We start from the raw sequence: 27,155 nt of genomic DNA, 5'->3' as shown, positions 1-27,155 counted from the left end.
ATTTCTTATCTTGTGCTTGGTATCAATGTTCAACACATTTTCATTTCCATTTATTTTTTAATAGACATGAGATAAGATCCAAGCTATTTGAATTCTCTTATGTCATTCAATTGTGTGCAATTCTCCATAATTATTAATTTCAAATGAGTTAGTTTCATAGTACTACTCTAATGACTCTTGTTGATAAGAGTGATTTTGAATCCAATAATTTATTTATTTATTTTTAAAATCCAAAACCTTGACCATAATCAACAACTCATTTGATCTCATCGTTGAACATGTGGAAACAACATCGTGTGCCTCCTTTATCATTTATATTTTGACTTGTTTGTCATTTTACATAGCTTTATAAATATTTGTATAATGTGATCCTAAGGTAGATTAATACTAATAAGTTAATGCTTTCTCCTAACAAACCAATTAACACATCCAAACCTTTACCCAAAAACTCTAATCATGAATCTTTCTACTAATGTCATCATCAACTTGGCCATGATATTGAAAAGTGTTTCTAATTGAAAACTATTATTCAAGACCTTATTGATTCTAATGTTATATCTATTGAAGGTGAAAATGAGCAAGAAAACAAATCCATGACACCTCCTAATAAAAAACTATAAATCTATACCAACTATTTTCTAGCTCATCCAACCAACACATTTGAGTATATCCAACCTTCATCTTCTTTTGAATGGGTTGACCATGATAATAAATATTATAAATCCAATCATGTTGTCAACCTTATTGACAAAATAAAATTCAAACCTCTATGTAACCCTTGCATTTGTTGACCTCAGATTGGTTTTGACAAGTAAGTGTCAACATACTTAAGACATTTATTTAGTTCATGTTGAACTAGTGATACATGTTGAGTACAACATATAAATGTTAGACCATGTCAAGTTGTAATGAGTATCAAGTCACTCATGTTTTGAGTCACTCAAATGCCAAGAAAATAGACCATGTTGAGTGTTTCAAGTGTCGAGTGAACAGTAGATGTCGAGTAGTTCAAGTGCCTAATCAGAAGTAGAAATACAATGTATGTTGAGCATCAAAGACTTCATGTGTTGAGTGACACAAATTGGACATATTTTTTTGTAATGGAAAAAGAAACTATGTAAACCATTTTCAAGCCGACCTAAGGATAGATTTCAATCTTTTGGAGATAAGGATGAATCTATATGCAGATTCCCTATGCAAATACATGTAACCAATCATAAAATGGGAAGGTTTAAGCAGAAAAATGGATGAATCCCAACCATAGATTCATACCTAACCCTAAGACACCTAGGTCTTCTTAAGGAGGATGAAGCCCTAAATTTTTAACATGAGAGAATGGTGTAACAAGGGGTAAATGATCAAATTGGAAGGGCAAACAAGATAGTTTGCAGAGCATTCAAGTGACTTAGCAATAAGAGCGAATTGTAGAATCAGTTAAGTGAAGAATAAAGTATAGAGAAGGATACACCAGTGATACATCAGATCATGAAGGATCAACTAGAGATTGGATAGAGGTGATTTGTTATCAAGCAAGCAAGTGCCAATCGCAGGGTCTATGCTGAGACATATTGATAGAAGATTTTAGTTAAATCTCTCAACAGAGTAGTCTTAAAGGCTGTATGAAATCCTTTAATAGGGTGCTTACTTAATTGTAAGTTGAAGTCCTTTAACCAAGCACACTTTTAATAGGGTGTTGAAATCCTCTAACAAGGTGGGACTTAATAGTCTTTCTAAGCCTTTAACAGGGAAGGCTTTTCATAGGGTAGACCATGATTCATGGTCAAACCATTATAACCTTAATTAGATACACTTTATTGCTATAGTGGTGAAAAGTTGTGGATTTCATCCCCACCCCAATTTTACCTTCTCATTTGGAGGGTTTCTAGGTGATCATATATAGTGTTAAGTGTGTGTGTTTGATTACATGTTTACATGATTGATGCATATGCTTTATATGTTATTTGGGAAAGACTATTGAGAACCAGGAGATTGAAATACATCTCATACTACATCAACTTAATGAGGCAAGAGAGAAACTATAGAAATCCTTGAAGAGAAGGAAAGAGATTGCTATAGCAGAAAATGACACACAATACAAAGAGATAGACACCACCAAGCTATTTGCAAATGGTAACTCCAATAAATTTGATGTAGCAATTGTAGATCTAATGGAAAAGAATAGAATCCAAGCTAAGGAAATTAGAAATCTCAAGTTGGAGCAAGAATCACAAGCTATATTGCTATGTGAGGTGACTAAATAAAAGAAGAAAGCCATGGAAGACAAAGACATGATTAAAGAAGAGAAAAGAATTCTGGCAAATAAATTGGAGGAAAATTCAACAGAGCTAACCAAGATCTCCAACATGCAATTGGACTTAACAAGGTGGGACTTGACAGTCTTTGTAAGCCTTTCACAGGGCAAACCATGATTCATGGTCAAACCATTATAACCTTAATTGGATACACTTTATTGTTGTAGTAGTGAAGAGTTGTGGGTGTCATCCCCACCCTAGTTTTACCTTCTCATTTAGAGGGTTTTTGGGTGATCATATCTGGTGTTAAGTGTGTGTGTGTTTTATTACATGTTTACATGATTGATGCATATGTTAATGTGTGTGATGTATGAATGGTGAAAGTTTTATGGGTCCAATTTTAAACTCCTGATTCACCCCCGCCCCCCCAATTCCAACAACATTACCTCTAACTCTAATGGTATAATTAAAATTCCTAATGGTCCCCACTACATTTTCATGAATGTTAGTGACATGCATTCTCTCAATGTCCTCATTGGCCCTACTTTCATGGTGAATGTGGTAATTTAAGAATGTCTCTTCAGTATATGATCGCAACAATATTTGTAACATGCATATGACATAATGATCTAAATTAACAATGGGTTACTTCATCCTTCATATGGTTCTATTTCATTTCCTATTGAAGTTGGTCTCCCTATACATAAATGTCTTAAATTTCTTCATAAAAAAGACATTATGATCATTAATCATAGTCTTTATCAACCTTTTATCTCTCAAGACTTAGTTGACCTTTATTTCTTTTGGCATTCTATGCCTTAACCAACCGAACCCTCTACAACCATCTCTTTCCATTATATCAAGCCTGCAACATCCAAAATATTTATGAAATTATAAAGCCTAAGAATGCTCCATCTCCTTCTCTTGAACCTAGACTTCTTCTAACCCCTCCTACACCTCCTGTAAATGTTTCTATTTCACATTCTATAGCTTGTGAACATTGTCCTAAATTTATATCTCAACCTATTGTAGTTCCCTTTGTTCTTACTATTTAGAGAGAAAATAGATGCAATAAATTTAATAATGTCAATTAGATTAGATAAATTCATTAACTAACCAATTGCACAATAAGTTAATCAATACAAGAGAAAGTGGGGCTTGCAAGCATAACCCTCAATATGATTCAAGCTAGATTAGCAAAATTCAAGGAGATAAAGGGATGGAAATGCTAAACCTAAATTATATCAATTAAGTACACAAGAAAGTCCTCTTTCATGCAAGGTAGGAAGTGATTCAATGTGTAAATGTTATTGCGCAACTGAGCTAATTGATTTAATAAGAAGTGTAAGATGAGTCTAGATACCAATGTAAATAATCAACCCAAATAAGATATAAAGATTGTTGGTCTCTAACCCATGTTGCCTATTAGTGTTAAACACTTAGTCATTTCCTAGGTAGAGTTGGTCGATCATCATTATGATCGAGCCATCCAATAAAGGTCGAGCAATTTATAATAGACTTGTTCACATTTCAGTTTGAGCCAAGTAGATCTTTGGTTGCTAAGTACTTTAGTTTGGATCAAGTGATAGTGTATGCTAAGCATGTCAAAAGTCAGTAAATACCAAGAAAAGAAGAGATAGTTTACGCTGAAAAAAAATTACTATCAAGCATTCAAATATCAAGGGACAACATGAATATCAGTATGGATTGAACATTAGGATATTCAAGTGCCGAGTAAACCAATTTTGAAATATGTGTTTGTGATGGCACAAACACTTATGTAGACCATTTTTGGCTGACTTCTACACTTAATTTATGAATTGTAAAAATATCTAAGGGGGTAATTACACATTTTGTCATAGATCATTGATCCCTATGTGAGGTGATCAACCAATAAGAAAAATGGAAGGACTAAATGGAAAAAGGGATGAATCAAGGTCATTGATATTGATCCAAAACGTTCATCAATTGGTTACTTAAAGAGGGACCCAAACCCTAAATCATAGGGAATGCAAGAAGAGATGAAGTGATAGCCAAAGAAGGCTATGTTTTTGTGTTAGAAGCAGAGATACTAGATAGTGCAACCTAGTAATAAAAGAGAAAAACAAAGAATATTAGATAAGGAGATCAAACCAAAATTGAAAGGAGAAGATCTGTAATCTAGCATCATAGTGTTAACCAAAAGATCAAGTATTGAGACATTCCAATCAATGTATCAGGGTAAATATCTTAACAAAGTGACTTTAATGGGCCTCTTTAAATATCCTAAAAAGGTGATTACTTAGTTGTAAATTTAAATACTTTAATCAAGGTAGAATAAATAATTCTTGTAAGCTCCTAACAGGACAAACCCCTCACAGGTAGATCACCAAAAGTGATCAAACATTATAGCCTTAATAGACACACTTTATTACTATAGTAGTGAAGATTTTTGGGTGTTATCCCCACCCCATTTTTACCTTCACCTTGGAGGGCTCTTGGGTTACCAAATCTTATGTTTTTACATTTACTTTCATGTTTATGGATGCATACTTAGATCTATTTTAGAATAATATTTTATGGTTGATGATCTAGATATGATATGGGTTAATGGTGAATGCACTTGATTTATTATTTGTTACAAGAAGTGAAAAGTTTTATAGATCCCCCCCCCCCCCCCACCCCCAAATATCTTACTTCCTAATAAAACTTCCAACAATTGGTATCATAGCTTTTTTCTCTTAGAAGAAGTCTAATAGCTTGAGAGTTAAGATCTTGGAGATGGAGGTTTACAAATTAGGAAAAATCATTGATAATTAGGTGTTTGACATCCACATCATACTATAGCAGCTTGAAGAAACAAGAGAGGAGTTAAAGAGATCCTTAAAGAAAAAGGAAAGAGTTGGTTATTCAGCAAAATGATACATCTTATCAAGAAGAGGACACTAAAGGACTATTTGACAATGGTAATTCCAATGAAAGTGATGTAGTAATACTAGACCTATGGGAGAAGAACAACATATTGAATGAAGAAGTCAAAGGATTGAATAGAGAACATGAAATCCAATAAATAAGGTTATGTGAAGTAACCAAATTGAAAAAGAAAGCTAAGGAAGACAAAATCATGACAGAAGAAGACAAGAGATAAATGGCTATAGACTTGATGAAAGGACATCTAATGTGTAGAAGCTCATAAGTTGGACATGGTGAATCAACTGCTACTTGCAAATAAAGCTATAAGATTTTTTGAAGAACTAATGAGGTCACCAAGAACACCTACTAACACCTCTGGACTAGGATATTCCAAGAACCTATCATCCACTGAAGAAGGAGAGTCATCAAAGAGTGGAGAACAAAGGAATGCAAATCCAAAGCATAAAAAACCTACATATCATCACTATGGGAAGCTTGGACATACAACCAATATCTATAGAAGAAAAAATGGTAAGTAAAATCCTAAGCCTAAATTTAATGGACATTGTTTTAACTATAAGAAACAAGCACAACAAGCTCATGAATGTAGGTTGAAGGATAGAAATACACAAGTTGCACCTAGATTTGAAATTCATTACCACAACTATTAGAAATATGGACATAGAGCTCAAGTATACATATCCAAAGAAAAATCCAATTAGACAACCAAAAGGTAAACTGGTGCACCTAAACAAGGTAACTTCTATAAATGGGATTACAACACATGGTATAGTTGTCTTGTTGGTATCTCTAATCTTTTTGTCTATTAGTGTCAAACACTTAGTCATATAAAAGGCAGAGTTAGTTGGTCATCACTATGACTAAGCTATTCTATATTGGTTGAGTGATGTAAAGACTTGTAAATAATCATGTATATGTTGAGCTCTATAGAAGTCGTGTAAGTCTTGATCATCGAGTACTTCTATATAATCCAAGCCTAGTGAATGTTGAGTAAACAATGTACATAGATTTTGAGTTATACAAAAGGAGCTGATTAAGTTAAGGCCAAGCAACATAACGAAGAACAATTATGACTGAGTATCAAAGATAGTATATGTTGAGTAACACAAAGTGAACATAATTGTCTGGAATGATACAAAATTTGTCACTAGTACATTTGTACTTGTTTTTCTACCAAAATTTTTGACCAAAGCTATTAATCCTTTTTTTTATTTTCATTCCCACGTTGGTTGAAAATAAAAATTATATGCCCACTTTGGTCAAAATTTTGACCAACTTAAGTTTTCCCAAGTTGAAAATGTCCTTAGTTTTCCCTATTGGATCAAAAATTTTACCAACTTGGGTCATAACAAAGAAAAATTGGTTTATATTCGTATTGTATCATACAAAAAGAATGTTATTTCATTCCTACATTGGGTATCATGGAAATTCGTGGCTAATTTTAGGGCTCATTTTGCAGCATCCCGCGTTGGGTATCATGAAAATTTGTGGCTAATTTTAGGGCTCATTTTGTAGTGATCAGGTAATACTATGGCTCATTTTGTAGTGATCAATCACTGGAGGAAGATTAAAGTTTTTTGCATCACAAACTAAACCAAGAGGAAGAGAGCTCCAAATCTAGAATTTTTCATACATAGTCGATTAAATGAGAAAACTTTTGTTGAAGAAAATCTCCTACTCTCGACATGCCTTTCTTCTTATTGCCATGTATATAGTAGATGGCAAGAAAAGACACGAGGGATATGTGAGTTGGGCAAAGGCAAATGGATAATATGAGGTCTAAACTAAAAGCTCCATGGAACTGGAGAAGGAATCAAGATGGGCTTGTCAAAGGATTATAGATGGGATTCTCAAATAAGTAATATTACAAGGGATCCAGCATCTACTACCTGGGGTGCCTTCTACTCCTACCTCTTGTTTTCTTGTAATGTCCATAGCATTACAAATGACAAAGTCTCATTTGTTAGGTGTGTTTTCTCTGCATTTCAACTAGTGATGGAATGTGTAATTGTAGAGAAATTGAATTTTATGTTTAATTTCTATGGTGTCATTCAATTGAATTGAAGTTGCTTTTGGTGTTTTAAGGAGAATAATCTTAATGGTAATGTTTTGAGCCCAAACTAGGTCCTCTAGTGGATCGAGAAAAAAAATTCATGTTTAGGGCACAAAGATTCCTGGTTGTGGTTAGAGAAGTGTGTGTAAAACTCTTAACGAATTCATCAAATATTTGAACCAACACACTAAGATCCAATTTCAAAGGTTGAATATTGTAAATTTTTCACAATGCTTTAAATTTATGAAGTATTTCCATCAGCACCTACTGACAATATGAAATGTCAATTATATCAAAACCTAAAATGTCCAATGAAAAACCTACATAGTCAAAATTGAAATTGAATTCCTTTTCAATTTCTCTAGAGTTGCTCAACTGAATTGAATTTTTTTGGTTTGCTTTTAGTTTAGGAAGAATGATTTTAGTGGTAACATTTTAAGCCCTAATCAGGTCTTTCAGAACATTTTAGGAATCTGAGATTCATGATTCTAGTTAGAGAAAAGGGTTTCTAAACCCTTAATAAGTTTGTTAAATTTGTGAACCAATAGGTTGAGATCTAAGGCTAAAACTTTGTTAACTTTCACAATGCTTTAGATTTATGTAAGTATTCCATCAACACCTGCAAACAATTGTTAGTGTGATATGAAATGTCAAGCCCATCAATACCTAAATTGTCCAATGTAAAACATGCACAATTCAACCCACAAATTATCTTATTACAGCTTTGTTGGTATTTTTGAAAAAAACTCATTACCATATTTTAATAATTTTGTGTGTACCATGAGGTAGGGGTATGCCATTTTTTGCGTCAATTTGATTGTTACGTACATAGATTTCTAGATTTTGACCATGGATAATCAAGTTCATCAATACCTAAAATACCAATGAAAAACATACACAATCAAACACACAGGTTATCTTATAGCCTTAGTAATATTTTTGAACTTTTTCATTATGTTCCTTCCAACCACATTCATGCTACTCCAATTGCATTTAAAAGTTGCAGATCACATTCATGCTGCCAAAACAATGCCATCTCATCTTTGATGCCTTCTCACTTGTCATTTAATAATTCTATCAATTTTGAGGCATGTGCATGGGGGAAAGGTTTGTGCTTTCATCCTTGCACTTCCATTATATGCCCATCACCACTTTGACGTCAAGAATTTTTCTAGGTAGACATTATGTAATTGATGTAATGGTAGGTGCATGTTTGGGGGTTCTGGAAGCTTTAATTGTTCATAATTTTCTCTCTATTTTAGAAAGGGTTTCAAAAACTTCGTATTTGTGGGTCGTGAGCAATACTTGTAAACATTAGAAATATTTGCCCTATTCTTTTTGTAGGGACTCTAATATAGGAATTTAATGTCTTCTCTTGTTTTAACTTGGAGTAAAATTTGTTGACATCAAACATATTTTTCTTATTCTTTCTGTAAGGTTTGAAGGCAAGAATTTGATATATTCTTTGGTTTGAATTTGGAAGATAAAATATGTAGACATCAAAGATGTTTACCTTATCTTTTCTGCAAGGATTTTATGTGGGAATATAATTTCTTCCCTTTTTTGAATTTGGAGCATAAAATCTATGTACATCAAAACATATTAACCTAAATTGGGACCATATATAATGCCTTTGTACATGGTACATATTCTATGCATTTTTACATGCAGACTTGAAGCCAAATAGTCAATGCAGGCAATTACTGTTTGTTTGTTATCTCTTTGCTTTTATTACTTTGTAAGTTGTTATATTGAAGGAAAAATGGTTATCTAAGTCTACACAATAAGTAAATTATCACTTGTTTGAATGGAAAAAATATAAATCTAAAATGAACATAAATGGCAATTGCTCAGTGTAGGCATATTGGAGAACCTAGAATGTTTGGGTGTTTGTAAATAAGATCACATGCACATACACAAAACAATTGCAGAAACGTGAATGCACACAATACCCCCACACATTAGGTAACTAATTATAGTCATATCATGCCCTATATGCTACATGTTTTTTTTTGTTTACTAAACCACAAAATGCTAGAAAGACAAAATGCTAGTGCCTTTAAGTTTAGGCACTCACATGATAGATCAATTGTTAGGTTAATTTTACTATCTATAATCTGCCCTCACATTTTGGAAGCAATAATGCAAATAGTATAAGATGATCAACTAATTTGAGGAGGCTGAGGTCAACATTGAAAGGGATTATGGTTGTATTCTTAGGCACTAATGGGACTTATCGGATAGTAAAAAGAATGAGTGGTAGGAAATATCTAAGTAGGCATTACTTGCTAGAATAGGGGCTAAAAATTAGCTCTTATTCATCAGGATAAAATTGCTTCAAGTTTTGTATGTTTACATTCTTTAAGATCAGTTATTCCTCTCAAAATTTTACATATTTTGAGGAAAAAATTCTTGCCTCTTTCCTTCCTTTCATGGAATAATTTCTATGTTCCACAACAATTGAGGGATGGAAACAACAGGGGATGCATTTCATGGATGCCAATCCAAGGACAATTTTTTTGGGATCCCAATATATATTAATATCTAGCAATAATAGTAATATAAAAGTAGAGATAGAGGGAGGGAGGTCACTATAATCATGACACCAGCATATCAGTAGTATTTTAGCAACATAACGACAGTTCAATGATGACAATAGAATAAGGGAAATTTAAATTCAATTCTTAAATATTTCAAACTACAATTTAATTGAAAATAGCTAAATTAAATACAATTGTGCCTCATTTGGTTTATCAGTATCAAAAGGCAAACAGTCTATGCCACTTTGACTGAATTTAGGGTTCATATAAGGGAATCTTGATCAATCTTGGTTGCACCTCATAATTAATTGCCTAACATCTTTAGGATTAACATCCCTACATGATATTTTAGTCTATTGATGCTTAGTAATTTTTTGATCTTGAAGGCACTATGAACTATAATTAATTTTTCTTGCTTCTTTAGAGGTAAGTATTTTCTTCTAGATTGGGTAAATGAAACCGTAGGTGGACCACTCTTTCTTTGCAGCAGAGAAACTAACAATTTACAAGAGTAGATGAATAGAAAGTTGTTTCAACTCCAATGTGACTTTCCATGAAATCTTTATCATTCAATGGGATTGTTTTGTGTAATAGTGACTCTAGATTGGAAAATTGAAAGTTAATGCTCTCAAGATATGCTTTTCTCATCATCTTTAGAAGGAAGAATTTGGCTAACTCTTGTCAAGAATTATTGGCTTCTTTTGATTGATCATGCTATCAAAAGTCTCATAAATCTCTCCAAGCCTGGGAGAGTTTGCTTCACATACTAGATTACCTCCACAAAAGTTGATATGATTGAGCAAATATATTTGCAAGCAACTTTTGAAAATTATGACTAACACTATTAATTATGTAAATTAAAATTTGTAAGTAAAAAGTAAAACAAAGTATATACTCAAGCATATTGGTTTAGATTATTAATTTATTACCATATATTTGACCACCAAACATCATTAGACACCATTTCTCTTGCCACCTTCCATTCGTTTGTTTTTTATTGGACCTACTTTTTCTACTCTCCTCAAATAACCATGGATTGTAAAGCATCTTTCACATTTGACATCCTCTATTTCTAATTCACAAAATTGATGGTGGTTAGCTATTACTTCAATTTGGTCTATCCATATTTATGACAATAAAATATAGCAGTACCTGTCATCATGTTTAGTTACAATAGAGTTGTCTATGTTTTTGCAACTCACTCTATTTGAGATTTCGCATGGATGTTGATCTCTTTTTGTTATGAGTTTTTGGAAGCTCCTTTCTCAACTTCCTCATTTTATCTATAACCAAGGAGCATGATTTTCTTGTCCAACATTTGGCTAAAATCCATGCACAGGTTCATGTTACTTTGTTGAAGACTCCAGCTAAATACAAATACCTCCTTAAAATGTATCTAGTCTCTTCACATTTTCATATTGGCAAGTGTGGTTGTACTTGGAAAAAAACATGAAATAATTGTAAGAATGAATATAATATGCATTGTTCTAATATTATTATGCATCAGGTTTGGAGACAATGCTTTTGGATTTGGCCTTCCTTCTCAGCTTGGTATACATTGAGGTTGATATATTTGGTTCCATAGCACATTTGTGCTATTAGCCTAGTTTTTTAGAATAACTATTTAAATCTTACATAGGAGTCTATATAGTTGGTATGTACATATCATATGCAAAGAGACAGATTTTACCTTTCAGATTGAATATAATGTTACAGCAGTTATGTTGAGGATATAATTGACTGATTTATTTGCAATATGAGTAGTTTTATAGGGTTAGTATTGTGTTCATATTAGAATCTCGGTTCATTTTCATTTGCATTATGCAAATGTAATAAAAAGTGTGTGAATTGAGACATAATCTTAATCTTAAATCATCTATCTATTGTAATAGAGTCAGTGTCATTCGATCTTCATATATTTGTGATACTAAGGGCAGTTCTGATATTCAGCATTATGATTCTACATTATTTGAATCTTACATTGACAGAAGGAATAGGTAGGAAATGTGTTAATATTCTAGAGTCATTTCAAAGGTAACTGATACAAGAGATAACTTAAAAGACATACTTGTTGGCCTCTCATTTTACTTGAAGGTAGTGTCACTAAAAGCCATATGTCATTTCATTCTTGGTCTCTCATTTTGTGTGAATTCAATGTTTGTAAAATGCTTAATGGATGATTTGAATTTCTATGAAAAACATGCCTTCATTTTCTACTGAACACTTATTTGGTGGTATTATATGGTGCCTGATGGTATGAAATTTCTTGGCTGTCCAAAGCTAATTTCTAAAGGTATTCCTTTTGCAATTTCAACACTCCAATTTTTTCACAATTACACTTTCAATTCTCTATTTCACAATTACAACATTTCAACCTCATAATTCCTTCAAAAATTGATCAAACTTCTCCAGACTTGACAAGACTATAGCCTTGTCCATTCTTAGGAAGTTAGGAGCCCCAGAAACAAACTACTACCAAGCTAGACTAAACTATTAAACACCTACAACACCTAAGCTACAAAAAAGATGAACACTGCAAAAAAGGGGGGTCCCCATTTGTAGTGAGGCAATTTATGAAAACCTTACAATAGCTTCCACATTCCAAAGTTTTGCCCCAAGAATTTTACACTTCTCCATTTATCAACTTCTTTCATCCTTCCTTAATTTCTTCACAATTTTTAAAATAGATTCTCCTAATCTCTAATACTGATTGTTGAATTTAAAAAGAAAATTAAAAAATATCAAACAACAAGAACTTTTTTGGAAAAAAAAAAAAAAAGACTAAAAAATAGACACACAACATAGCAAATCATATGGTTCACCATTAAAGGCTACAACCATGGGAAAGCAAAGCAATATCTTTATTGACTGTTTCTCACTTACAAAAGACATAGTTTCCACTTATCCTCTTAGAAAATAAAAGGATGGGGCAAAGGAATTGTAAGATGACCATTGGATGTCAGATTCTCAACACAAACATGATTGACAGAAAATTTCCACACCCTTCTCTTTCCCATTGCTTAATGTTCAATAGATGTCATTCCCACATGTTGGAAGTTTTGCTTCCTTTCAAAATGGTCTTCAATGATGTGTACGACATTCTCAATTTGTGGATGTTCGATATCACACTTGAAATGAATAGTCTTCAATGACACTACCTAGAGGAAAGAATCATCAAGATATGCTTTCCTCATTATGTTCAAATGTTGCACTAATTGAAACCTATTTCTAATGCTTGATCACCAAGCATCTTACCATTTCTTTCAAGTGATCATCTTATTTTTCTTTATCAATTATCCACCTTCTCCATTCTTTTTTTGTAGACATGTGCAAGTTTCCAAGAAATAGTTTAATGTCATAACTCCTCTATGGTCTCAGAATACAAGGTTTCAAAAACCAATCCCTTCTTTACCACTGCAGGGCTTAAGTGGTGCACCTTGTTATAATGCAAGCCTATGGTTATACATTATTTCACTAGCATCACCAACTATGTTTATGAGAGCATTTTCCTTGTTTGAAATGATGGATCACTCATAAAAATTGTCTTAAAAACAATTTTGGAAATAATCATGGGCGCAGTGTGGAAGTCAAAATCACTTGGATGATGACTCTAATAGTTGATATTTAATATTTCCAAATACAATAGCCACCTTCTTAATATGGTGGCAAAAGCATAGTATATTATCCTTCTGATGTCATTCAACACATATCTGGAAAATACCCTACTTCCTTCATCTCGAAAGACATTTCTACAAGTTTCCATAGATCTCTTGTGTTCGTGGATATGAAGAGTCTCCACAATAAGCATTTACCGCACTATGGCCTACAATCCAACTACTTCCAGGTACTTTTTAAATTCCTCTATCATTCATCAATCTCCTTACCATGTGAACTTCTTCCCAACTCCTCATTTCTACATAGAAGTTTGATAAAAGAACATAAGTCATGGCACTCTTAGGATCATGCTCAAGAAGGAGACTTGTTTTATATACTCCCAACTCTATATTCTTATGTAATCTACAAACACTTAGAAAACATGTCCACACAACCACTATAGGTTTTATTGGCATTTTGATGATGAAGTTTAGAGTTTCTTCATGATAGCCAGCTCGACTGAGAATGTCAACCATGCATACATAATGATTGGTTTTAGGGATAGTGATATAAGAGTCACTCATGCTATTGAAATATTTGCAGCCCTTATCTACTAAGCCTTTATGGCTACATGCAAAAAAAACACAAGTAAAGCTTACATGGTCAGGGTATATTCCACAGTGCTTCATTTGTTCAAAGAGTTTGAGAGCATCACTGCAAAATCCATTTTGTGCATATCCTGTAATTATGGCATTCCATGAGATGACATCTTTTTGAGGCATTTTGTCAAATAGTTCATGTGTTGTGTTAATGTTTCCACATTTTGCATACACGTCTATCAAGACATTGGTAACAGCAACATCTAAAGAAAATTTGCTTTTGATTATGAATTGATGTATATTCATACTTTTTTGTAAAGCTCATATTTTTGAGTAGGCTAGTAAGATGCTGACAAAGGTACTACAGTCTAACTTTACATCTACTAACAACATTTGCTTGAATGTTTCCCAAGCCTTTTCAAAAAACCCATTTTGTGCATATCTCACTGCCATCGTGTTCCAAGAGATGGCATCTCTTTGAGGCATTCCATTAAACACTTCAGGTGCTTTAAGTATGCTTCCACATTTTGCATACATATCTATCAGAGCATTTTTAGTCATGACATTTGATAGAAATCCACTTTTGATTATGCTCTGATGGAGGTTCATATGCAAATCTAATGCTTTGATTTTTGTACAAGCTATTAGGATGCTAGCAAAAGTAGTGAAGTCTAGCATTATATCTATCAAAAGCATTTGATTAAAGGTTTCTATAGCCTATTCAATGAACCCATTTTGTATATATCCAGCTATCATTGCATTCCATGAGACAACGTCCCTTTGAGGCATTTCATCAAAAATGTCTACTTACTTCTGAATCCTTCCACACTTTGCATACATGTCTATCAAGGCATTGGCAATAATGACATTGGACAAAAATCATCTTTCAATTATGTCTTAATGGATGTTCATACTCAGTTTGAATACTCCCAATTTGGCACAAGTTGAGAGTATGCTGTAAAAGGTTGTGGAGTCTGGCTTTACGCTTGCCAACAACATTTTCTTAAAATTTTCCTAGGTTTTTTGAATAGATCCATTTTATGCAAAGCCTGCAATCATCACAGTCTATGAAACTACATTTCTTTGAGGCTTTTCGTCAAATAGTTCAGATGCCTTGTGCATGCTTCCACATTTTTCATACATGTTGACTACCACACTTCCTACTATAATATCTGAATATGATCCACTTTTAATTATGTTTTGATGGACAAGTCTACCCAGTTCTAAAGCTCCAACTTGGGCATAGGCTGGGAGAATGCTAGCAAAGGTCAAGGAATTTGGTTTTACACCAACCACTTCCATTTGTTTAAAAGTGTGCAAGGCTTTTTCAACAAACCCATTTTTTGCATACCTTGCAATCATTGTAGTCCATGAAACTACATTTCTTTGAGGCATTTGGTCAAACAGTTCACTTGCCTTATCCATTCTTCCACATTTTGCATATAGGTCTACCAGTGCACTCAAAATGAAAACATCTGACAAAATTCTCCTATCCCTTATGCTTTGATGGGTGTCCATAGCCTCATTGTAAGCTCCCATTTTGGCACAAGCTGGGAGTACACTAGCGAAAATGAACTAGTTGGGTTGAAGACCTACTCATTGCATTTGGTAAAACAATCTGAGTGCCTCCTGAGGAAACCCTTGTCTCTATATACTGCAATCATCACATTCCATGAGACATTGTCTCATTCTTCCATGTGATCAAACACTTTACTAGCATCTCTCAAACTCCCACATTTGGCATACATATTGAGAAGCTTATTTCAAAAACTTTCTCATGTAGCAAATGTACATCCCCTCTGGACAATGAAAGTATGGATTATTTTTCCTTGTGAAGGGGTATCCTTGACAATGCAAGTCTAAAATAGTTGAAGATAAGTTGAAGAGTCTTCAGGGGGTTGAGTTTAGTAAGAAGAATGTGCAGTACCTCTTTCAACTAACCCTTTCTGCATAGTGTTGTGAGATTGAGATGAACTACGGATGGCGATGGTGGTGGTATTTTATGATTGTAATTGAACCCCACAAAGTGAAAATTTCCATTCGATCTACATCTAACTAAATGACATACCAGAAATAAGCATTTCACTTTCCAATGTTGAATTCAAATCCATTTCCTCATCTTCTAAACTATTTCGTTCAAAGAAGCAAAGAAACCCTGGACTGTAGAAGATGTGGAGTGTGGAAGTGATTCTATGGGATTTAAATTTATGAAGAGTGTGTTTCAATCAATTTGATACCACCATTTTACTATTTTTTATTTTTTATTTTTTATTTTTAAAAATGATAGGATAATTTGAGCATCAATAAGAGATGCATACAAATATTTTAGCATTCAATTATAGAAGTCAGGAAAATCAAGTTACAACATATTTGAACTTGGGTTTTTGTCCTTTGAATTCAATATTTTAACAAATTAAACTCATCTATTCTAAGTCATATATAACAATCCCAAAGCTCAATTTTGGTTTTCGCTATACTATTTTAATAGTTGTTATTTCAAGTTCTAAATGATGTATGTATTGCTTCATTGTCTAGCACACATTACCATTCCATCTTTCTGTAGCCTTACATATTTATGATGTGGGAATGGGATTTAAAGGATTTGAAGTCTCATGTTTAGGTGATGCTAGGGTTGACTATATTGAGTCTGAAATATCAAAAGTATGATCTTATGCAAAAAATGACGATAAAGAACTCCTTTCTAGTTTAGTTCAAAAGATTTAGAATATGTTTGAGGAATTTCAAAAATCACTTGGAGATTTGGAATATGGGAAAAATGAATCAATGATTAGTATTTTTAGGGCTCTGGAATTCCTCTCAAAGGCATCTACTCAATGTGTGAAGCAAGAATGGGATTTTTTGGTAACAAATGCTACAAAATGTAGACCTTTTGTTTGGTTTCTTCATTGGAACAAACTTTTCTTATTTTTTCCCACATATTTCTTGTTGTACTTAGGTAATCTATTGATGTGATCATATGATCCTCTGTCCCACTATCCTTTTCATATGAGTTCTCATTGAATGAAATTTGAATTGGTTGGCAACCCTTTTGGTAAGTGAAGCTAGATTGTTTGTTGCAGTTGTGACCCTATTTCATTGGAAGAAAACAAGGAACTTTGTAGGAGCTGCCAGATGGTATTACTTGCAACAACTTCAACCTTGAAGTTGGCTCTGATGTATCATAAAAATTCTCAGGTTAGGATCTTAACTCTAATCAAATTCATGCCAAACATAAGGCTTTATAATACTTAAAGGATTTAAGAGTGTGTGTGGTTGATGATGGTTAGTGAGTAATAAAATATTTTCTTTTGCAGGAAACTTTTGAGATCATTGAGACTCTTACGTGTGGAGATTTTATTTTGGTCGATGAGTTGAAGTGGTTGAGTAATTATACATATAGTATTAGTGTACAGATGTTCAACAATAAGCAATTTGATTTGGTAAAGAAGATGGATCTTGTCAAAAGTTGTTTATCCTCTTTACTGCTTTTGTATTATATCAGCTATATAAACCTTATATCTAGACTACTTCAGATAATGGAGATAAATTTATATAAACAATTATATCTGTTATTTCAATTTCAGTAATATCAATAATGCTCTTAGAATAACAAAATCAAATTTAGGATGGAAAGAAGTTTGATATGTTTCTAATTCATCTCTTTATGCATAAATGGTCATTTGTTCCATGTTGTATCAAGCAATTGTTTCTTATCCTAATTTGCAACCTTTTAAATCCCTGCAAAGATAAAGTTGGAGCAGGATAATTTTTCTTCTCAAAGGTGAATAGATAATGGAATGGATGATTTACAATCAAAGGACACCTTTGAGAAGAAAAATTATCCTACTCCAACTTTATCTTTGCAGAGATTTAAAAGGTTGCAAATTAAGTGGCTTGGATAAGAAACAATTGCTTGATACAGCATTAAAAAAAAATCGACCAAACATTGGTGGAAATTTTGACCAATTCTTGACAGTTTTCTACCAAGAATTGGTTGAAATTTCCACCAGTTATTAAAAAAAATTGACCAAACATTGGTTGAAATTTTGACCAATTCTTGGTAGTTTTCTACCAAGAATTGGTCAAAATTTCACCAACAATGACAAATCAGAGCTAGCAAAAAATTTTAAAAATTGACAAGTGTATGGGTCAAAATTTTGACCAAACTACAGGTTGGTCAAAATTTTGATGAGAAAAATTCCTACGAATTGCTTGGTCAAAATTTCAACCAACTTGGGTCAAATTTTTTACCAAAATTCATCAGAAATTGAGTTCAAATTTACTAGTGTGTGGTAAACTATTTTGAAATAACATGAACACGACATTTAATGATCATAGATTTTGTTAGAGAGGTTGTTGCATGTTTTGACATGGATCATCAATCCATATGAGGAAAGAACAACCAATCAAATGAAGAGACAAAAAGGGAAGCATCTAAAAGACTCTACATATATCTTTAAATAGGAAGATCCAAACCTTATTCTAATAAGTGTGAAATGAATTATCGCAAAAGAGATTGAGAAGTGTGTGAAGGAAGCAAAGTATTGTGTGAAGGAGTTAAGTTTTGGATGTTGCATGCAAAAATTTATGAAGAACAAAGTCAAGCAACCTGATGATGCAATAGAGGACTGAACAAAGCTATATCAAATTGGAGATTAGATTAGAGATTAGGAGGAGATCTGTAATCAACAATTATAGTGTAGACTGAAGGATCAAGTACCAAATCAGTTTTAACAGATTGTATCAAGGAAAATCTCTTAATAGAGTGGTTTTAACAAACCTTTATAAATCTCCTAACAGAGTCCTTATTTCATTGTAAGTATAAATCCTTTAATCAAGGTAAGATCTAACAGTATTAAACACTTTTAGTAATGCAAACCCCTCACATGGTAGATCATTAGAAGTGATCAAAATTGTAACCTTAACAGGTTAACTTTGTTACTGTAGTATTGAAGATTTGTGGGTGTCATCCCCACCCCAGTTTTATCTTCACCTCAAAGGGTTTCTAGGTAACCAAATATTTTGTTTTATGTGTTTACATTTCATACATGTGATTTATAGTTATATTTATTACAAAATTTGATTTTACAAGTTATTTCATGCATAAACTAGATATGAGATGGTCAATATGGTGAATGTAGTAAAAAAAATTTGAAGGATAAAAAAATTTATAAATCCTAATTCACCCCCCCCCCCCCCAAGTATCTTAGTTTTCTAATTAAACTTCCACCAATTGGTATCAAAGCATTGGTTCTCTTAAAGTAAGTCTAACAACTTGTGAGTTTAGATCTTGGAGATGGAGACTTACAAATTGGGAATGGTTATTGACAATCGAGTGATTGACATCCAGCTCATACTGTAGCAAATTGAAGTAGTAAGAGAGGAACTAAGGAAATCCATTAGAAAGAGAACGGATATGGCCATTCAATAGAATGATACACTTTATGAAGAAGTTAATACACAAGGATTGTTTGACACTAGAAATTCTAATGAAAGTGATGCAGCCATTGCAGATCTACTGGAGAAGAATAATATCTTGAATGAAGAAGTTAGAGGATTGAGAAGAGAACATGGAATCTAGTCACTAAGGCTATGTGAAGTGACTAAACAAATGAAGAAAGTTGAAGAAGATAAAGTTGTAGTTGTGGAAGACAAAAGACAAATGGCTATTAGACTTGAAGAAAGGTCATCTAATGTGCAAAAATTTACAAACACTCAATTAGACATGATGAATCAATTGATACTTGCAAATCAAGAATTGAATAGGAAAGACATGGAGATAGCGAATCTAAGATCATAGAGTGACTACTAAGGAATGAGTTAAGATCTAAGAAAGAACTAATTGAAAGGGTGAACAATCACAATGAAGCACTAAGATGCTTTGAGGAACTGATGAGATCACCTAGATCATCTAGCAACACTTCTGGACTAGGGTATACTAAAGAAGGAGAATCATCCAAGATTAAAGAACTGAGGAATGCAAAATCAAAAGAAAAACCTACATGTTAAACCTACATTTTATCATTGTGGTAAACTTGGACACACTGCAAACATTTATAGAAGCAAGAATGGTATGCAAAACCTTAAACCTAAGTTTACTAGTAATTATTTCTATTACAATTAAGGGCCATCAAATACATAAGTGTAAATCAAGAATGAAAAATACACCTATTACACCTAGATTTGAGAGATATTGTTACAATTGTCAAAAGTTTGGACATAAAGAATATAAAAGTAGATCATAGGCAAAACCCTACTAGACAAACATAAGGCAAAATAATGCACATAAGAAAGTTTGTTCTAATTGTCACAAGATTGGACATGTGAGCAAGAACTATAGGACCTTAGCACGAGTACCAAACAATCAACACAACAAGGGTAAAGGCAAAGTGGATGTTGAACAAAGATGGAAACTAGAGGCAATGGAACAAATGAAGTTAAGGTCACCCAATCCAATGGACAAGGTGATCACACCACCTCAACTAATCAAGAAAGGTATGTAAGGAACTATATACTTAATGATTTATTTTACATTAGTTCCTAACATTAAAAAAAATGTGTAAAATTTCATATTAGCACAAGAAAAGATGCAATAGAATAATCTATGGAAATAATAGTGCAAAAGAATCATTTCCATATTTGGATGTTGAGCATCAATAAAAAAATTTTATATTGACTAAGCACTGTAATTTGAACTAAATACCCCCAATGTCAATCTGATGTATAGGTTGAGTTAGATGGAATTGACTGACTTATATAGTGGAGACCAAGTTCAAAAGTGTCTATATTGACTGAGACAGTTGGATTCCACTTAAAAAAGGATACAATATTAATGGATACCCTTACTTGAATGAGTGAAGGTATATATCAAGAATTTGAATACATTAAACACACCTTGCATTAAGATTTTGAGAGAAAAGAATGATTAAAGTAATTTGCAAAGTGATTTTAAGGCGATTGGAAGCAAACTAACAATGAAAGAGTGATTGAGTATTGATTTTCTATTATGCTGACTTATTCATAAAGCAAAGTTTCAAAACCCTAACACAAGAAAATGGAATCTTCATCATCTATAGAAAAGAGTCAAGAGGTAAGCAATGTTCAATTGGTAATGAGTGAGGCTTGTCCTCTACCTAAGTTTCGTGTTATTTTGGATATTGCTATGAAAGGAGATTCAACGGGTGTATTATTATTGATACCACCTAATTTGAATTAGACATAGTATTATTACTATTATGGTATTCACAAAACATGCCTGAATTCCTCGCTAGGAATGGGGACCACCTACTCTTTTCAACTCTCGAACTCACAATTCGAGAGTCAGGAGAAGAAAATTTGTTTAGAAGTTAGATTTCTAGAGTCAAAATTTGAAAAATAATATATATATAATAAATAATAATAAATAAAAAATAATAATAATAATAATAAAATCTTTCTAATAAAATAAATAGATCCCAAGGGGGGACATTTTTTTTCCTTGCTTACATTTTTCACTATCTATTGACTGATCATGTTTTCTTTCTTGTAATGTGCAGGTAACATAATCAGATGGCGTCCACGTCCAGATCAGCAGTGAAACTAGTTGTTTACAAATTTCAAGGTGTGACCCCAAAATCAAGATTACATGATGACTACATTGAGATCAAAGACACGGACCTTGGGCACACATACTTGGGAAAATTTCTGAGAGTTTGCAACAATCCAACAGAAAGGTCATCCCTAAGGTCTAAATTAATCTAATCTAGATTAGTGAATGTAGCATCGCATCTAGGGATAGTGCAGTCAACTAAGTTGATCATGACCCTTTCTTGACACTTTGTTCCTGATGAAAGGGTAGTCAAGAGCATTATCGAGGAAGTGGTTTTAGATCTGCAACCTGATAACATCGAGCTAGTCTTCCATCTTCCTAGAGTTGATCAGTTCATCTGACTCTCCTACAAAGTAGTTGAGAGATCGTATAAAGATCACCACTAGGAGGCCATCGACATCATACATTCCTTATACTTCATTGAGAAGCCACCTTGGGGAAAGACAATCAACAAAGTGGATATGACACAAGGATACATGAAGGATTACACCAGATACTCGATCATTCTCTTGAGTAGAGTCATGGGCTTACCTGTAGTAGGCCATCTCACTCCATTTATGGTCAACTTCATTGAGACTATTAGGCATGTGAAGATACCACTGGATTGGGCCACCACGATAAGCGAGAACTTGTGTGATCAGTTGAGGACAATAAAGAATAATAAGAAGTTCTATTTGACTTCTTATGTGGTGTACCTACTGGCAGCAAGGGCGACGTGCTATCCTAGGTTATACAAGAAAGGTAGTATGCATGGCCCTAATGCATGGCCATATATAGTCTATCCTCATTTGGTGAAGAAGAAGCTCTTGTCACAGAGCAAAGATTATAGGATTGTAAACGATGCCTTCATCTTTGCCATCATTTGATTCATAGAAGGAGGCTATGGGAAGAGATTGATCGAGGAAGCTAAGGCATAGATCATAGCTCTTAGAGCATATTTCATCTAGTTCTAGACATTTACATACATTTTGGTAGGTGGGGCATCTATCAATCTAAAGAAAATCCCAAGGTACCCAAGTGACAAGTTGGTCCTAATGGAAATATCTCGGTAGATTGAGTCAGCTTACAAGAGGATCGAAAGACAATGGAGACCTTATTGGGATTGGCCTTTTATAATAGGAGCATATCAGGTGAAGAGAAAGCAGGATATCCTGACTTTCAAGTGGGAATGGGAGAACTACCATCATAACTCTCCTCAGCCATTCTTTGACAATGTTGGTAAAGTGAAAAACTTGGCAGGAAAGGAATTCTATCATGAGGATGCCATTGAAGATCATTGGATGAACACCATAAATGACTATGATGTTTGCATTAGAGACTATTGTAGGATGACTTTTTATCTAGCAGAGAAGGCTCTCCATTTGACCATCCTTAATGAGATAAGGCTACAGGACTCCAAGGAACTACTAGATCCTCTATTCAATAGAGATAAAGTTGGTGAGAGACCCATTCTGAATGCATAAGTTGATAGAGAGGAAGGAGATGATATTAATAATCAAGCAAGACATTTCATTAGAATGAAAAAGAGTTGGATCAAGAAACCCTTTCCACTTGATCCAATTCTAGATATAGTGATCTTCCATGCACATGCTCACCCAGAAAGGGGTAAAGGAAGGAAAGTCACAGTTCCTATCTTTGCGCTCCAGTCTCCTATCAGGCTTGAAATAGTCTACCAGCTCAATCATCTAGTGGGATACTACCACCCTTCAGAGAGGAAGGGAAAGAGGAAGAGAGCCTCTCCTTAGAGGTTTTAGATGGAGCATGTTGAAGAACAGGTCCCTTCCTTGCAATAGGAATCAAGTCCCCAAGAGCCCCAGGATGGTGGAGCTTCTCATATCCAAGTTGAATTTCCATTGCCTCCTATTTTGTCAAGTCAATGAGAAGAGGGAGAAATTATAGAGACCTCCATTCCTCAATGCATAAAGATCCCACTTCTCCTATGGTTTTGCAAAAACAAAAGAGGATCAAGGTTAGAATGAACAAGAGGTAAAGAGTTCGTAAAAGATTAATGCCTAATACATCTATTCTTGAGACCATTCTAGAGGAAGAATCAGATGAGGAGGAAATAGAATCAGATGAGGAGGAGGAACAAGTGCCTCTACAAAGGAGAACTTAGCTGGCAAAAGCCATAGAATTGGAAAGAAGGAAGAGTGCCACGAATACCCCACCACCCACCCAAGCAGAAATGATAGAACTCTCTTCTTTGGAAGATGAAGTGTAGTCATGCGTGAATGAGCAAATGGAGCAAGGTGAAGATGTTCTCTCCATCCCATATTTTGATTTCATGCCTATGGGTACAGAGTTAGTTTGAGATAAGATCAGAGACACCCCTACAAGTGAACTTCAACAGCAAGATTGGACGCAAATGCTACCAGAGACACAAGGTCCTCATCTCACTCCTCCATCTCCACCACAAGTCACGATGGTAGATAAGGGTTTAGTAACTCCTCCACCTCCAAGTTCAGAAGAAGACCATGTTCAAAAGGAACTGTCATTACAAGAGCAACCAAAACCAAGGGTTACTGATGAGCCATCAAAAGATGCACAAATAGTAGAATGTGTACAATAACCTTCTCAGGAAGTTGAGGATCAAACTATAGGATCTACAGAAACTAAGACTATAGAAGAAGAGTCCTCATAGCAAGAGTGATAAAGGGAAGGAGGTAGTTGAACACATCCATTCATCATCTAGAGCCAAGGCTATAGAAAGACATATCCCAAGATGGTTTCGAAATGAAATAATGAGAAGTGCCAAGCATCAATTATGTGCTTCAGAGGATGATATTTGTGACATTGCAGAGTGTTGCCTGACTTTAAGTCACCCATTTTTTTTGGCAATATTGAGTCACATGGTCATGTCAAGTTAGTCTAGTCAGTCTGGTGTCTAGGCCTAAGGTCTCCTCTAGGATAGGAAATCTTTGTCGGGTTTGCCTTCCATGGCCTTCATTGTTTTAGCTAGGTGGGTTATCTTAAAAGTCTCATTATTTGGGTAGGTTGTAGATCCCAACCTAGCAAAGAAATGGTACTCCAATTGATGTCCTTTCTAAGATGAAATGATGATGATAGATCTTGATCTTCAGGCACTTGCAAGGAATTACTAGAAATTTTTCCTGTGACTACACGCTAGTGGAGTAACAAGTTCGAAGTTGTATTGCCTGATCATTCACCAATGATGCTAGTAGCATAGACTTCTTTCAATTCGATGAAAGTTAGGGCAGATGTAAAAGCATCCAAAGGAGTACAAGCCAACTATTTGATGAAATGAGCTAAACATCGATCAATGGTCAAGTTCCCCATACTTCCTTATACAAACTCAATGACCTCAGTCGGCATGAGCACAGCCTAGAAAAGATGAATAACACTATGATTTAATCATCCATTAAATTCACTATAGATTACACAGTTCTCAACTCACATTGGGAATTTTGGGTTCCTAAGATGTTAATGGCAGTGAAGGGAACACAAGCTATATGCACCACTCATGATATAGATGATTCACGTCATAGTTGCTAGATGTCAAGATGTTAGCTCACCATTGAATGCAGATGAGTCAAATATAAGTCAATCACCAAATGTCTCCTGACTATTTTTAAGATAAGCTTTGGTCAGATATATCTGAGCAAACCTATGATGATAGAATCTGATGGGGAAACAGCTACATTATTTCCCAAAGCAGCTCATTTAAAGAATTTAACCTACTCAGCCCCACGATATGTTGATGTTACTAAACGTTTTTTTAGAAAAGGACTTGACTGTGAAGAGCTAGCAGAAAAATAAGATCTTACAAAAGTGTTTATTGGGAAGGTACCAATAATGCTATGTTCTGCATATTGTACATTATCTCCAACAATGAAAAAGATCTCCATGAGCTTGGGGAGTGTCCATATGACCAAGGTGGATAGTTCATAATAAATGGTAGTGAAAAGGTTCTAATTGCTCAAGAAAAAATGAGCACAAATCATGTCTATGTTTTTAAGAAACGTTAACCAAACAAATTTTCTTATGTTGCCGAGGTGAGGTCTATGGCTGAAGCACAAAACAGACCACCAAGTAGCATGTTTGTGCACATGCTTTCAAGAGAAAGTGCCAAAGGGGGTTCATCTGGGTAGTTTATCCAAGCAACATTGCCTTATATTCGTTCAGACATTCCAATTATTATTGTTTTCAGAGCCCTTGGGTTTGTTGCTGACAAAGATATTCTAGAGCATATATGCTACAACTTCAGTGATGCTACAATGATGGAGTTGTTGAGACCATCGTTGGAGGAGGCATTCGTAATTTAGAACTAGCAGGTTGCCTTGGATTATATTGGGAAGCGAGGATCAACTGTTGGGGTTACCAGAGAAAAGCGTACAAAGTATGCAAAAGACATTCTTTAGAAGGAAATGTTGCTTCATGTTGGTGTAGGAGAGCATAGTGAAACTAAGAAAGCTTTTTTTTTTTTGGATACATCATCCATCGACTTTTATTATGTGCTCTTGTTCATCAACCAGAGGATGACACCGATCATTATGGGAACAAAAGATTGGACCTAGCTGGCCCTCTACTTGGAGGACTGTTTAGAATGCTTTTCTGAAAGCTGACCAGGGATGTGAGGTCTTACTTGCAAAAGTGTGTTGATTCTGGAAAAGATGTGAATCTACAATTTGCAACTAAAGCAAAAACAAACTCTAGTGGCTTAAAATACTCCTTATCTACTGGAAACTGGGGTCAAGCAAATGCAGCAGGGACAAGGGCTGGAGTTTCATAGGTTTTGAATCATCTGACATTTGCGTCAACCCTATCGCATTTATGAAGGTTGAACTCTCAAATTGGACGTGAAGGTAAGCTAGTGAAACCCAGACAGTTACATAATTCACATTGAGGCATGATGTGTCCTACAAAAACTCCTAAAGGATAGGCTTGTGGGCTAGTGAAAAATTTGGCCTTAATGGTTTACATCACTGTTGGTTCATCTACTAATCCAATTCTGGAGTTTCTGGAAGAATGGAGCACAGAGAATTTTGAGGAAATATCTCCAGCAGTAATTCCAACAATACCAATATTTAGAAGATTGTTGAAAATTTTGGGAAATAATTTGCTTGAACCCATAAAGAACGATACTATTAGAATGTTTAAAGTATTGAAATTTAAAAGAATGGGATTCAAAGAGAGCAAAAATAAAGTATTCTTAAGAAATGATTAAAGACTTTGATTCCAAAGAATCAGTTATATTGGTAATTGAAGCGTCACAAAGATGGAAAGGTGTTGAATAAAGAATTGTTCATATATCAAGGGGTGGATAATTTTTTGCTTGAAGATTCAAATTCAAAGCTTTAGACAGTTAAAGTGATTCGATGGTTAATGGATTCAGCTTGACTAAGGAAATAAAAATCTCAGAGGCGTTGCAAGTCTGTATTTTTATGATGCACAGACTGCTATCAAAAATGAAACATATTCGTTTGACAAGGGACTTTTCAGTTTCCTTCATAAGGAAGATCTGGAAAAATGAGAGGACAAGTTCGAAATTGATACATATTCCTTATATTTTTATAATTTTTTATTCTCTTTGCCTTTGGTATTTGAGAAAAGGGAAGGTTATGAGTTCTTATGAACTCTATGTGATGTAAAGAAGTC

The 27,155-nt window shown here is 34.1% G+C and overlaps 2 pseudogenes; one reads left to right on the top strand and one right to left on the bottom strand.

Moving 5' to 3' along the window:
- Positions 1 to 15,016: 15,016 nt before the first annotated feature.
- LOC149534654 (pentatricopeptide repeat-containing protein At2g33760 pseudogene) lies at positions 15,017 to 15,490 on the bottom strand (annotated as a pseudogene).
- A 1,593-nt stretch (positions 15,491 to 17,083) lies between these two features.
- LOC149534653 (DNA-directed RNA polymerase II subunit 2 pseudogene) lies at positions 17,084 to 26,724 on the top strand (annotated as a pseudogene).
- The last annotated feature ends 431 nt before the right edge of the window (positions 26,725 to 27,155 follow it).

The sequence above is a fragment of the Cupressus sempervirens genome, chromosome 10 (genome assembly GCF_028749045.1).
Source record: "Cupressus sempervirens isolate cs-2001-9-10 chromosome 10, ASM2874904v1, whole genome shotgun sequence".
NCBI classification, from domain to species: domain Eukaryota; kingdom Viridiplantae; phylum Streptophyta; class Pinopsida; order Cupressales; family Cupressaceae; genus Cupressus; species Cupressus sempervirens.
Note: the sequence above shows the minus strand (reverse complement) of the source record. Positions and strands in the feature narration are given on the sequence as shown.